The sequence below is a fragment of the Falco biarmicus genome, chromosome 16, assembly GCF_023638135.1.
Source record: "Falco biarmicus isolate bFalBia1 chromosome 16, bFalBia1.pri, whole genome shotgun sequence".
NCBI classification, from domain to species: Eukaryota; Metazoa; Chordata; class Aves; order Falconiformes; family Falconidae; genus Falco; species Falco biarmicus.
Window position 1 is genome coordinate 9247120 of NC_079303.1, and position 14759 is coordinate 9261878.

The following is a 14759-nucleotide window of genomic DNA, read 5'->3' on the forward strand; positions in this document are numbered from 1 at the left end:
CGCGTGTCTGCGGGGACGGGAGCTGGGGGGCAAACCCACAAAGCTAGCACAGCTCTTCGCGACAGGAAAATACTTTATACACCTGGAAAAACCGTTTACGATGACCTTTAGTCACACTTAACCCTCACTGGGTCTTACGAGCCTCGTCCCCATTTAAAGGCACAGCGGTCTTTAGTTTCACTCAAGTGTTCATGCACAGTTCAAGTAATTTCTGTTTGGTCCCATTAACCAACTGGTTCTCCTTGAGCTTACCTTGTGCCCCAGCTTGCCCCATGGCGTCTGTTCCCCCTCCCGAGGCCGTGTGCTGCCAAGCGCCTGCGACACGCCTGTCCTCCGGACCCTCTGCTGTGCTTCGCTGCAGACACATCTTTCCTCTACGCTGCCACTTAAGGCGCAGAGCTGCCTTCTGCTGACCACCTACGTGCAAGCCGTCGGTCCGCAACGCTTCCCGGGGCGCCGGGGGCTGCCTGCGGCGCGGCGCGGCGCGGTGCGGGGCCGGGGGCGGCTCTGCGGGGGCTGCCGGCGGCTGAGGCGGAGCCGCGAGTGCGGAGCCGCGGCGCAGCCCCCGGGTTCGCCCCCTGCGCAGGGCTGCCCGCTCCCTTCCCTGCGCGCTCCCCGGCGCTCGCCGCCTCGCTCCGGCCTCTCCCGGAGAAGGGGTCCGCTCTCCGGCTGGCCAACGCCTGCCCCGAGCCGGGCACGGCCAGCGCCGCCGTCGCAGGAGCGTGTCGGGCCGAGGGGCGGCGGCGAAACGTCTCGAACCTCGGCAGCGACAGCCCCGACCGCGCGGAGACCCGGCAGCGAGCCCGGGCCCCCCGCGGGAGGCGGCTCCGGCTGACCGGCACCTTCACGCCGCACTCGCGGCCTCTGCCGCGGTCGTGCCCGTCCTCCGCAGCCGCTCGGGGGGCGCCCGTCACCCGCAGCTCCCCCGGCTCGCCCGCGCCGCTCCCGCAGCCGCCCCCGGGCAGGGCGGGGGGGGGACGGCGGAGCCCTCCCCGGCTGCCGTGCGGGCTCTGCGGCCCGGGCACAGCGGCCCCGCCGGCGCACCCCGCAGCGAGCGCACCGCGGCGCGGGGGGGGCGGGGGGCGGCCACCGGCTTCCAGCCGCCGGCTGTCCCCGACGGAGGGGCGGGCGGGGTCGCTCCAGCCCGCGGCACCGGTGCCGGACCGCCCGCCGGCCGGGAGGGGTGTCCCCCCGCCCCGGGTGGCCCCGCGCCCCCCGAGCCGCCCCCCTCTCGCAGCCCGGGCTGCTGCCGAGCTCCGCTGCCGAGAGCCCGAGCGAGATCGCTGCCCCCCGGGCCCCGGTGCCCACCCGGCGCTGGAAAAGCGCAGCCCCCTGCGGCGTGCTTACAGGCACCAGGGGCTGGGGGCTGCCTCTGCCTGCCTGTGCGGGTGTGTACACCGCATAACCCAGCGCTGACCCTACCTGCATGCACACGTGTGTGTGGCGGGCATGCCCGCTCGGCACGCGTGTGCCCACTGGAACACACTTCCTTGGCCGGAGCCGGGGGGGGCTGCAGCAGCCTCCCCTCTCTCCTGGGCTGGTACTGTAATAAGTAACTAAAGGTAATTTGCTGATCAACCAAGGTAAGCAAGAGGAAGGAACCCATCGTGGTGGCCTTAAGAACTTCCTGTTTAACAAGAAGAGACATGTCCACAATGTTATCTTGCTGCACCAAACATGGGAACGTCCTGTCTGACGAGAAACCACGATAACAGAAGCAGCAGAGGGGCTACTGAAGGTGTCAGAAGCGACCTCGGGGAAGATAAAAAGAGCTGCTCAGCTTGCTTGAATTTGCGCGCCGCTGGTGGAGCAGGAGACTCCCCGGCCGCCCAGCGCTGTTTTGCTTACTTGTCGCTTGCTTTAATAAATCACATTTTCTAATTGGCCAGTCTCTGTCATTTCATTGGACAGGTAAACTCTAACAATTTTGGTGCCGTGACTCGGATAAGGGCAGTCTGGCCTGAGGTCCGTGGCAGGGGAGGCGCCCCGCTGGATAAGCGGCCCTTGTCAGGGTGCTTCTACGCCAAACCCTTTACCGACGAACCTCAAATGTGACAGTAAGCAAATAAAACCGGTTACCCCATAACCTCTGTGCACGAAGCCCGAATGAAGACGCAGGACGCGTGAGTATAGGCCGGTTAACCATTCGGTTGGGGTTGGGTATCCTGAAGCGTGCTTGTGTGCGACGCCCAGGGAGGGCGAAGTGAGTGCGGACCCTCAGTAGTGCGGTTTCCAGACCCCGCGAGGGGCTGCGCCACGAACCAGGGGAAGCGACTGCGCGAGTGAAAGAAGGCGCCTCGGAAGATGGGACAGAGGAAAAGCAAGCCCTCTGATCCCATGGGTGGTTCTGGGGTCCAGATTAGGCTCCCACAGATACCACCGGAGAGTCCGCTAGGACTCATGATAAAATTTTGGGATGCGTACCCTTCTAGGCAGGGTAAGAGTAAAGTAAGATTGATACACTACTGTATGGAAGTTTGGGGTGGGAAACAAATCAGGGGCGACCACCTCTACCGACCAGTCTTCGGGGCACCTGAAGACTGGATATGCCAGGCTTTGAATAGATATGTGAATTCAAAAGACCCCTTTTGCCCGGAGGAAAGTGAGTATGCTTCCTTATGGGCAGGGTCTGAAACTAGGGCCCTTTTGTTCCCGTTAAAAGAAAACAAAGGGGGGAAAAGAAGAAGAATAGAAGTGAGGATGAGATCCCTACCTCTCCCCCTCCGTATATACCTCCACCGCCCCCCCCTGCCCCCCCCCCCCCCGCAGCAGCCCTTACCACCTCCCTCCCTCCCCTCCCACCGCTATCTAGACCCTGTGAAAGTGTTAAAGTATCGGGGTGAGTTTGTACAAAGCCCCGTCGCCCCTCGAAGGTGCGGCTGAGTCCTGCGGGACGCATGGCAGGGTGTTTGCTGTTTGCCTGCGAAGGCATGGTATGTAAGAACGCAGACTTAAAGCAACAAGGAGCAGATTTGCATTCAGGGTCAGAAAGAGTCAAAACAGAAGTGCTGTAGCAGAGGCAGGCTTGTGTAACCTGCAGAGCAGGAAGAGCATCTCCTGCCCCGAACCCTTCTGATGGTGGGGAGGAGGGGGTTGCTGTTGCTGACACTTGAGCAGAAGGACCTGACAATGTCACCCCGATTGCTGCAGCATTTGCAGCACAACGGGACCGGTAACGGCCCCTCTAGGGCAGGCAGCGGGTCTGAGGAGAGTGAAGGTGAATCTCGGATGGGGAAATTTAGATGTTGGAAAGTTGGTTGTGAATAGGCCTGGATAAAGGTTTGAGTTGATTTTTACTAAGGTAATCGTGATGTAGAAAAGTTGATAGAAGGAACAGGGGACGTGTACAGAAGGTGAGAGAAGAAGAGCTGGGTCGTGCTAAACTGGTAGAGGAGATGAAGCAGAGACCGAGGAGGAATATCAGGCAGAAGCGAATGAGCATATTGTAGGGAAAGTGGACACTGGAAGCGAGAGGGCCCTGAGCTAAAGAACCAACAAGGGGTTCTGGTGAACTAGGGACTAGGAAAAATGAGGTGGAATTTTTAGTGAATACAAAACCAACTTATTTGGTGTTAAACTTCAGTGAAAAGAATTTGTTACAGTTGTGGGAGCTGCTGGCCACCAGGAAAACATCCTGAAACCTTTAAAGTACAAACTAAGAAAACAAGTAAGACTGCCAAATTCACCAAAATCTTTAAGTGGAAAAGAAATCTTTAACCAGGTATATCTGGAAATAAATTCCAGGTAAGGAAAAAATGCTTTACCTGTTACAGTAAAAATGATAAGGGGAAGGCCTGCCTAGTTCAGGTAAAACAATATCCCTTGCTCAGCAAGGCTATGGGGAATATTGGCAGAAAAACTGAAATAAAATACACTCTGTAGTAGTTCTACTAATGTAAATCTGTGTGTTTTACCATGACAGTGACTTGTTATGGGATGTGCAGGTGAAACTCTGCAGCAGCAGAGGAGGTAGGAAAGGAGGAATTATCCTTAATACCAGATGGTAAAATCCAAACTGTAAGTACAGATCAGGAGCCAAACTATTCTAATGATTCTCGATTACCTGCTAGCCGAAGAAGGAAGTGTTTGTGGTAAATGAAATGTTTCCAATTGTTATTTGAAAATTGATGGCAATGGTGAGGGAGTTAAACAAATCACATCAGAGACAGGGAGGTTAGCCCATGTTCCCGTCCGAACTTGGAAAGACTGGAATATTGACTTGTTTTCCTGGCTTCTCGGGAGCCCCTGGGTAAAACGAATCCTATTTTATTTGTTATGTGGATTAGCCACCTTATTGTTTTTGCCATGTGCTGTTCCATGTTTTATAAGATTAATTCAACACGTTATAACTAACATGCAATTTGCTACTATGATTTCACCCAATGGCGTTAAACAAATTCGAGTAGTACGCCGAAATGTACAGTCGACAATACAGATTAGATAGTTAACACAATAACAATTTAATAGCAAACAGGAATCTGGGAATAATTAACTATTAACAATTCATACAACAATGTAGGCTGATGAAGAATACAAGTAGAATACCAAAGAAAACAACCATCAGGAACGCACAGACGAGGATGTGGTAACGTCTTTTATACTTTTCCACCTCCACCATAAGTTCTTGATGTGTGACAGCAGAAAAACTCACCCTCTGCCTAACCAACGAGAAAAAAAAAAAAAAAAGGGGGGGTTTGATTCCCCTTTATAATGAACCATACAGGTTAGACCATCCAGAGCCTTCCTCCCTGGCAGGTGACGTGGCGGTCTGATGGTGAGAAAACATTGCACTGAAAGCAAGGACCTGTCATTTGGCCATAGTGCCATAAATGTTACCATTAACAAACTTACCGGAGTGGTAAGCTCGGGAAATGGGTCCAGGACTTCATCTGGACACCCAGCAGCCATCTTTTATCGTGTATGCCTTTGAACATGCGCATGCGCAATTTTAAACCCCACAGAATGTACTGGAACAATCTGGAAAGACCGCGCATGCGAAATCCCTATAGTCTAGCCATGATAGTGACGCATATGTATTAAAAAAAAAAAAGAATGTTTAAAGAAACTATAGTATTTATAGTTCATTTATTACTTAACTGGAATGTATAGTTATCAGTGTTGTTTTTAGGTTTTGTTTTTGTAGGTTATTATATGTATTACCCAACCCTTTTGATTTATTTTGAAAACCGTGTGTTAGATGTAAAGTAAATTCAGTGAATCATTTGACAACCAGTAAACAACAAATAACAATTTCTTAACAAACATGAACTAGAAGTTGAATAACAGAATGACAGTCCAGCAAAGTCTCATGTGAGGTGGAAAACAGGCTTCTTCACTCGTGAGTCCAGCACGGTCCTGAATAATGTCGGGGTGGTAACTCCATCTGTTCCCTCCACGATAGTCTGTCTGGTCCTTGGTATTTTTCTTCACGAGGTAACGAAAATGAACAGAAACAAATAACAAGTCACATGGTAACTGCTGGAGATCAACAGTTTTCTTTTGTTTATGTAACAGTCTCTCGCACTCTGCTTTGGTATCCCATGGGTTCCACTACTCGGGGCGGATTGCGAGGAAGAGATCCCACTCTTCTGTACCGGCGTGACCAAAAACACTCACAAAAGCACATGCTGATGGTTACTGTAGTCACGATGAGGCAAAGGCTGAACAGCAAAACCGTACAGAGTGTGTCGTCTCCTGCTCCCATCTTTTCCAAAATGATAAGGATTGTTTGTGGCGAGACAAACAAATTGGTCCGTGACCCTCCTGGTCAAGATTCAGGCTAATGCCCTGACCAAAACTGCACAATGAAAACGCATGCGCAGCCTAACCTTAAAGGGGCATGAAAATTTACCCCTTTAAATGCCCACCTCTTGGCTCTTGATTCTTAACCCCCACAAACAAACCTTATATATGCTAAGAAATGTTGTATTGTGTTTTGTTATGTAATCCTGTTATGATAATGTTTTGAAATTAGCTTATGACATGTTTGAGTTTTGAGTTGTTAGCTAACGTTTGTTAGGGATTTGTAGTTCTTGTTAGTCATTTGTAGTTATTGCCTGTTACTGTTTATTGATAATGGCAAATGGGTTTAATGCTTAGATAAAGATTGTTAACCTCCTTTGTATAGTTGGCAGAATCTTTTCTCTATCTCTATCTATGCCACCCACGGAGCAGCACTGTTGAGCCACGGGGCGGTGTGAAGGACGTTATTGGGACATCGCTATCTGTCTCACCATTGCTGGCTGACCGCAAAACAACACAGAGACGGAGATACCCGAATCACCCAGAATAGGAGATCTCCGGGGAATGCCCTGCTTAAAACACCCCACTTCCGGACATTCATGTTGGGTTGTTTGCCGATGTCTAAATTGTGATAGGGATTGGTCCTGTGTTTCATTTAAGAGACAACCTTACTGTATGAAATGTCACAATGATTCGATACGTACCAGGGGACCAGAGGATCAAGTGGAAATTTGTAAATTATTTTGTGGATGGGAACTGTCAGTACCTGAACTTTGGGAAGTACATGAAACAGACTGGTACAGAGTTTTAAGACAGTGTACTATAAGATTTGCCTGGAAACGGACACAGCAACCAAACAGGTGGAAATATATTTAAGAGATAACTAACTCTTTAGACCTTGGAAATTATTGACAGGATAACAGCAAAATTCCCCTGAAGACTACCTGCTGCTGCCAAGAAGATATTGATATCCCGTTGTTCTCTGCAAAAGAGTGGACGAGGAAGGCAGAGAGGTACTGAACAGTGGGGAAATGAAAGCTAGTATCCTATTAATGGTATTGGTTACCATGACTTTAAAAAAAAAAAAAAAAAGAGCATTACCCTTCAATTGGACCTTAGGTTGATGGGAAGATTCAATAGAAGTTCGGTATAATGATATATTTGATCCCCAAAATTCCAAGTTAAATTGGAAGATTTAGTCTTTTATGAACTAGACCTACCCGGTCGACGAGAAAGAACAATAAAACCTTTTTATCTCTGCCCCAGTTCGAATCCAGGGAAAAGCTATTGCAATTTCCCTAATCACTATTACTGTGCATATTGGGGATGTGAAACCATAGCTTCAAACTGGGACGTAGCCATTAAAAATAGATTCTTAAATATAACATGGGGACCCAGAGGATGCAATCCACCAGCTCCTAGCTGGGATAGACACACAGAGGACCCCCATCTTGGCAGCTGTAAGCATGTTATGTACTAGAAATCCTGCAGCCTAATGACCACGGATGGCTATTAGGACGAACCTGGGGAATAAGATATTGGGAACCTGGAGCTGATAGAGGGGTCTTAATATTTATTCAGAAACATGAACTAAAAACGCCACAAGCAGCGGGACCCAACAGAGTTATTAAAGAGCAAAAAGGTAAAAAGGAAAAGAGAGTCATTAAGAGAGTTCAGCCAGCACAGCCATTGCCCTCTATCCATTTTCATGACAGTTAAAGCCTGTACACCTTTTTGTTCAGGAATGCTATTTTCTTACAGATTCTTCCATTCATGTAAAGGGGCTCTCAGCTGGGCAGTAGGCAGTAGGTACTATCACAAAATAAGAGATTCATAGGAGCAACGGCCACAAATACCTGACTTTCTAGTATAAAAATCTTGGGTTGTTGAGGCAGCATGGTGATGTTACAACAAAAGGCATAGGGAGAAGCGTAAAGGGAAGCTCTTAAAATCAGTCCAGTTTTAATGAAAACAGAATCCCATCAGGTTGCTTTGTCTTTCTAGCTTTCCTGTTCACTGGAACACTTGAAGCACACATCTCTGTGTTGTCCTCATCAGTATTATAAGCTGTCCTTGTAAATGAAATTGTGCTGTTCTCCTCAGGGATGAATCTGAATTTCTCAGTTCATTTGGGTCTGAAAAGAGCTTACTAAGCTTACTCTGCCATTCGTGTCTCCCTTCTGTTGCTCTGCACAAAACAGGGTATGTATTAATGATGCTGGCCCTGATCCTGAATGTCCTTTTTGCTGATGGTGGGACCAGGGGGGAGACCTCGTGTATGCTGAAATAATCACCAAACCCCTTTGATCCACTTCAAAACTCCCAGGTCTTTTTTATCTACTTGTGTTTGAACTAGGAGACATGACAAGTATATACTCACAATTAACACAGTCCATGAGGATTTAGATGGGGAATGCAATTCGTTTGCCTTTTAACTGTCCAATTTTGGACATTTTCATAAGGGAAGTGAGAGAATTACTTTCAGAGGACTGATAACAAGCAATCTGTAGAGTGACAGATGTCAGAAACAGACAGCACCATCCTAAAATGGAGTGGATACAGAGCACCTGCATCTATGTACACCTGTTCCTATACACATATTTCAGGAATGGGATTGCATCAATAGATAAAATAGATATCGCTATGAGACTCTGCATCTCAAAACTCCTTGCAAGTCTGCAGGAGGACTGACCAAAAGTCTAAAGATCAGATTCAAGGCTAAAAAAAATTTGCATGACAGTCAAAGACCAGCACTGATTTAAAAGAACTGCATGTGAGGAGGCCAGTAACAGAGGGAACACAACCTAGAGACAGCACTCCAAGTTTTACAGCCTGTTTCATGGCCACATGTAGGTGTGGCAGTTACCTGGAGGACACGTGCTCTCCTATCACAAAGAGTAAATGCCTCACAAGTTTGTGATCCTGATGGAGGAAAGGCTGTGCTACTGCCCCTTAGCCCCAGCTACCCTTATGCCTTGTCCTGTTTAATGGCTGCTTTGACTGTGTTTTGGAATTGTTAAATAGGTGAAAACATTGTCTGTTTGTTATTTCTGTTAGTGCTGTTGTCATTTCATAGAATGCTAAAGGCTACTCTCAAAAATAAAGATGAGGTTTACCTTCCTATTTGATCCTTACAGTGATAAACAATTTTAGGTTGCCATAATTTCAGACAACCAAGCTTAAGAAATCCTAAATCAGTCTGTGCAGTGGGAGAGAGGGCACTTACTCAACCTCTCATGACAATGAAGCAACATTTGAGGACTTACGAATTGGATATGCCAAAAATTTCAGCCTTGAAAACCATTAAGTGACCTGTGGAAATGCAGGCCTCCTTAGGACAACAGAAATACCTCTGTTTCATTTTGCTTTCCAGTTCTAGTGGAAGCAAATCAGCTGTTCTGTAACATGCTGCTACCACCACAATCAGTTCTGGTGCTTAAACTGGAGTCCCACTGTTATAAATGCTGGTGAGCTGCTGGTCAGGCACTCCGCACAACACATTTTTCTTTGGATCTCTCTTGGTGATCTCACCAGTTAACAGCCTAAAAATTGTATGGTTCAGAAGACAGTGGTAAGTTCATGTTTTACCCTAGTAGCTTTGTGAGGAGAAGAATTCTGAATCCTGTTGGTGCTGGGAAGATTAAATTTAACCTCCCATTTTCTGGATTTTGTTGGGTGTGAAGGAGGAAGAAGAGTTTGAGTTTAGTAAACATGAAGAGACTCTTGATGAATGTTCTAGAAGCCAAAGAGCTGTTCTACATTTTTTTTACTTTACCATCAAATGAAGAAACATGGGGTTCTGCTCCCCATAATAACAACTCAAGCATCATATAGCTGTAGAGATGGCATTTGAAGTATTTAAGTAGAGTCTAAAAACTGAGGCAACAGAACAGGAGATAAACTGCAAGCACAAAGAAATCATTGGGACCATGCCCACGCATTTCAGAAGCGTTATCAGCCAAAGGCCAGCCTTAGAAAAGCCTTTAGGTACCTTATACATCTGTTGATGTACACGTAGGAAACATAAATAGAAATAAATTCCCTTCATCTTAGTAAATAAGCAAAGGTATTCTTCAGAAATGCTAAACCCATGTGTTTGTACGCAATGTTGAGGGCTAAGCTGACAATGCCCCAATAGCACTCCGAAGGTTAATTCTATAGATAACCCCTTTTCCAGTCATGCACGGAAACAGCCCAGGAAATTCAGCGCCTCTGCAAACAGTGAGAGTAGATCCCAGGCAATATACTCTCATTCCAGGTAGCTGAGGTGTCTTTTATTTCACTATACCTATCTGTTCTCTTGTTACATAAGAAAATTGTAATGATAAACCTAAATGTTCCTGTGACCTTAAAGATGTAATAGCAACAACTCTTTGTTTTGACAGAGAGATGACTTCGTGGTTGTAACAAAGAAAACAAAAGTCTGTTCAGCTCGTGCGTTGGTATGATAAAGCCTGCTGTACTCAGAGCCAGCTTAATGAACCTTGGACACAATCAGTCCTCACTTAATAGCAGGTCTCCCTTTAGTGTGTTGACAAGAGATGCAAAGTCAACAAGTTTAAATCTTCCCTGAGCAGTGGGTTTTGGTTCATAATTACCTGGTGAATGGAGCCTGGTGGCTGTTACCGCTGATCTCTTAGGGGGTGAGACAACAGGCCTGTTAGCATCCTGATCTTTTTGTACTTCTTTCTCCACACCTTTAGGGAAAAAAAAAAAAAAAGGTAGAAAGAAACCTGTTTTATAATTCTGTTTGCAACTGTGCAGAACTATGTCACTAAGATACATACCAGAATGGCGAAATACCAGTATTTCATCCATGCACACCCTGGGCTTTGCACAGAATGATACTACACAGTACTTCTGTGTTGGATGTCAACCTGCCCCTTCTGCAAGCATGACTGTGTGCATGTGGCTGAGCTGACACGCACAGCACTAAAGAAGGTCAGAAGGTGCCTTACACACTATCTGGGTTCTCCAGCCACCTGCACGGTGGCAAATGCCATTAAGGCACAAACAGCTACATAGGTAGCCCATCCTATCTGTTCTGAGCTCTGTGTTCTCTCTCTTTACCTTGCTGTGCATCCTCACCCTGGGCTGGAGGAGAAGCTGAGTAGGACTATGCAAAGCTGACTGAAGTTACCTGCAGGGCCCTGCTCTATCAGCTTCTTCCCCAGGTTGGGAAACGGCCTTTTCTGGTGGCCAGCTTTCCCAAGAGGGTCTCACACAGGCAAGAGACGGGCTTCTGCAGAACCAGAAGCAGGCAGGCTGTGTCGGGGCTGTGCTGGATGTGGCGTGCCAGACAGGAGAGGGGGTCTCTGCCTGTGCACTAACTCAGCCAGGGCCAGAGAGGTGCAGCACAGGCAACGCACAAAACCGACAACACGCTGTGCCAATGCAGGATACAACAGGGCCACATCATTTCCTTGATGTCCACAAGGCCGAACCAAAACCTGGTTCATGCTCATCTATGACCCAGGCATGTTCCAGGCTGTCTGCCCTCCCTCCTCTCCGCTCTGTGTGTGTAGCTCTCCACATTACTCTTGACCTCTGCATTGATCCCTTTTTTCTGCAGCCACTAATTCTTCCCACTGACAGCAGGATGCCCCAGAGCTCTTGGATTATGACCTCCAGAAACTTTGCGCTAGCCTTTCCTCTTCCTTTAGTTTTCCAGAGGGAGGCAACTGGGTGTCTGTTAATATCCCTCCCATGGCTGGAGCTCTCTGGTTAGGGGGCTCAGGGTGGTCTGTCAGTTGTCCAGGCTCTGCAGCCGCCGACTGCCTCTTGTACCAGGGAGATCCAGCTTCATCTGGAAGCCAGAGCGGCCACCCAGGCTCAGCTCACCCCTCCCGCCCACCCACGATTCTCATCAAAATAGCTGTGGGGACCATGCTGAGTGCAGGAACGTGAAAGACTGGCCCTGCTTGTTTGCCCATGGTGTGACAGTCAAGCCACGGGATTTCATGTGGAAAACGCTGAGGAAGTAAGAAGAAAGAGCAAGGAAAAGCAAATCTCCAAGACGGTAAGGGATTTTTCTGTATACTTTCCTTTTTTATCGTTAGTGTTTGTTGGGGGTTGCATTTTGGTCTGCAGGACTGTGTCACAGCCCCCGGACACACAGGAGAAACAGACACTTAAGGCAAACAATGTTTGCCTCATTAGCTTGCCCTTCTCTTGAGTAAGTTCACAGACGGCTTGTAAGAAAATGTCAACGTCCCACAGAATCTGTAGTATCTGAAGCAGGAAAACACACTCCTATTTTCTTGCTGGTGCTTAAAGACGGTGACAGTCCAAAAACTAATGCTCTCTTCCATTTGGCTTAATGCATATGTGGTACGTCTCTTTCAATAGTGGAGAAAAGTGATAATTTTATAGGGAGATCAAAGCTTCAGGCACACTTACTGCATGACTAGTTTTCTGCTCTTTCCAAAGCCACAGCTAGTCACAGCTGCAGTATCAGATGCATCATTCACCCTGCCACTTCCGTCTGCATCGGGACTTGCAAGCAGTGAGCTGCAGACACAGCATTTGCCGAGCACCGAGCTTCATGTTTTCTAGCACCACATCTCAGCATTCCCTTGCAGAGTTCTGCGAAGAACACGTGCACACCCACCAGCCCCGAGCCCAGCCATCTGCAGGAGGATAGCACAAGAGGAAGTCTAAGACCCTCTCTGACTCCCTTCCACCACTCAGAGGCAAATCACACCATCAGTCTTCAGGGGCTGGTAAAGACTGAACTTTTCTTCATACCTTTACTTTGGTCCATCTCCATTTTCTCTGCTGTTTATAAATTTGACATGTTGAGGCTACTGCTCTCATTTGTCATTAATACCTTTCACAGTGAAGTGACTAAGAATATAAATTTCTTGTGTCTGCCACCTACTGCACTGTGCTTTACTACAGAGCAGGACATAAAACAAGTTTATGGTGCCGTTTTATCACTAAGGACCAAGTGAAAGCAACCTGAGATGGGAGCTGTGAGAGAAAAGCAGAGCTTGTTTTATAAGGTATGGTTTATATTCTTACAGATTTGAGCATTACTTTTTCATGGCAATGAGACTTTGGGTTTTTTGTGGTTTCCAAATTAAAAATACGATGCACAAATGGGCCATACACCAAAGTCCTCTGTAAATTTTGCTATGGCAAATGTCAAACAGGGACAATGGTAGGGAAAGTGTGTTTTCCTTTTGCTTTCAGGAGTAACAAGGGGCATATAAATACTTAACTACTTTTGGGTTTGGGACATTTTCAATAAGGAACACCTGGAGAACTAGTTCAGCTTCTTAACCTTAAGCACAAAGCAAGGAACAATTCCCCAGTTAGAGCTCAGGCAGAAGAAAACAGAGCAGAGGCAAAGAAGCCCAGCAAGCCCCATTGTTCCGCAGGGGGCAAGGTGAGGTCTGCGGAGAGCAGCAGGAGCCACAGGCAGGTGCAGGCAGTGGTGCCTGGCAGGGGCGGCTGCATGGGCGACATCGGCCCTGGAAGGTGGGAGATCAGCAGGGCGAAGGTGGAAATAGTATCTCGACAAGGACAGAGGAGTAGGATTAATAGCAAGAGTGGGAAATGAGGATAGCCACCCTCCTTCAGTTTACAACATCAGGAGAGCTCCCAAGGTCTGGTAGGGGCAGCAATGCAGCAACTGGGGAAGCGAGGAGGGGCTGCGTAGCAAGGGAAGAGCCAGCGCACCTGCTGGGAAGGGTACGGAGAGAGGGGCACATGCAGCTAGCAATTACTCAACTTCTCCTTCACAACTAGAAGGGTCCTGGTGGCCTCTCTGTGGCCCTCATTAGCAGGGAGGGATTTGGGAAGCACGCAGCTAGCAAAAGAAAGGACAGTCCGCAGGAGCAAACCGTTCCCGTTCTGCTGAGCTCAGCAGCCACAGGGAAATCTTAGCTGCTTCCAAAGCTTTCAGTGAGCAGGAGCGTGCTGCGGCTGGACTAAGGCTTCCAAACAGAAATGACCTTACGTGTTTAAAACCTGTGTCTCAGCCTGAACTTTCTTGGCCTCAATATACAGCTGACGGGTCTTTTTGTAACTTTGCTGACTGGGATATCATCAGTTAGGCACAACATCTGCTGTCGCTTAAGAAGAGAAGCTGTTCCAAGTGTCCTGAGGGGAGCAGACCATAAGAAATGGCTGCACCGTGTCTAACCCTGTGTCCTGTCGCCAGTCGTGGCCACCAGCAGGTGCCTGGGGATGCAAAGCCTCCAGTGACACCTCCTGGTATGCACTCTTCCAAGAATGTGCAGCTTATGGACCTCTCCAGAGGGATTCAGGAAAATCTTTGCATTTAATAGCTCAACAGGATTTCCTGTCCAGGCTTTTACACAGTGTCCTCTTGAGATCGTGTAAATGCTATCATTCATAGCATCCTACAGCAAGGCTTTCCACCAGTTTAACTACATATTGTATAAAGATTCACCCTGTTTTGTTCAGTGTGAACTTGCCTCCTGCGAGCTTCATTGGCTGAACCCTAATTGTCCCACAGGGAAAGAAAATAAACAATAAACTTCTCTGGCTATTTATGGTTTTATATGCCTCTGTCACATATTGGAGCTTTTCTGGGCTGAAGAGTCCTGGTCTGCACAGTCTTCCTTCACATGGAAGATACTCCATACCCGTGATCTTTGCTGTTCTTCTATGAGCTTTTTCCCACTCTGTCTTTATGAGATGAGGCAAATAAAGCAACACATTTAATAACTGGGTGCAAAATACATCTAAACAGTTACTCAGTTTTGTTAGCAGCTTCTTCAGTCCTTGACAGTTGCTGCATCCTGAATAACTTCATACTATTTGTAAAGACTGATACCTCATCTGTCGTTGATACCTACTCCTAAGTTGCTCGTGAAGGCGAAAAACAGCCTTCTGACCACTTATTGAACGTTTACCCTTCTCTTCTGTTCCCTGTCTTTTACCCAGTTATTTAACCATGCAGCTGCCTTCCTCCTTATAATGTCTGAATTTCCGTAAGAGCCTTTGGTGAAGGACCTTGCCAAAAGCCTTCTGGAAAACCAGCAGTC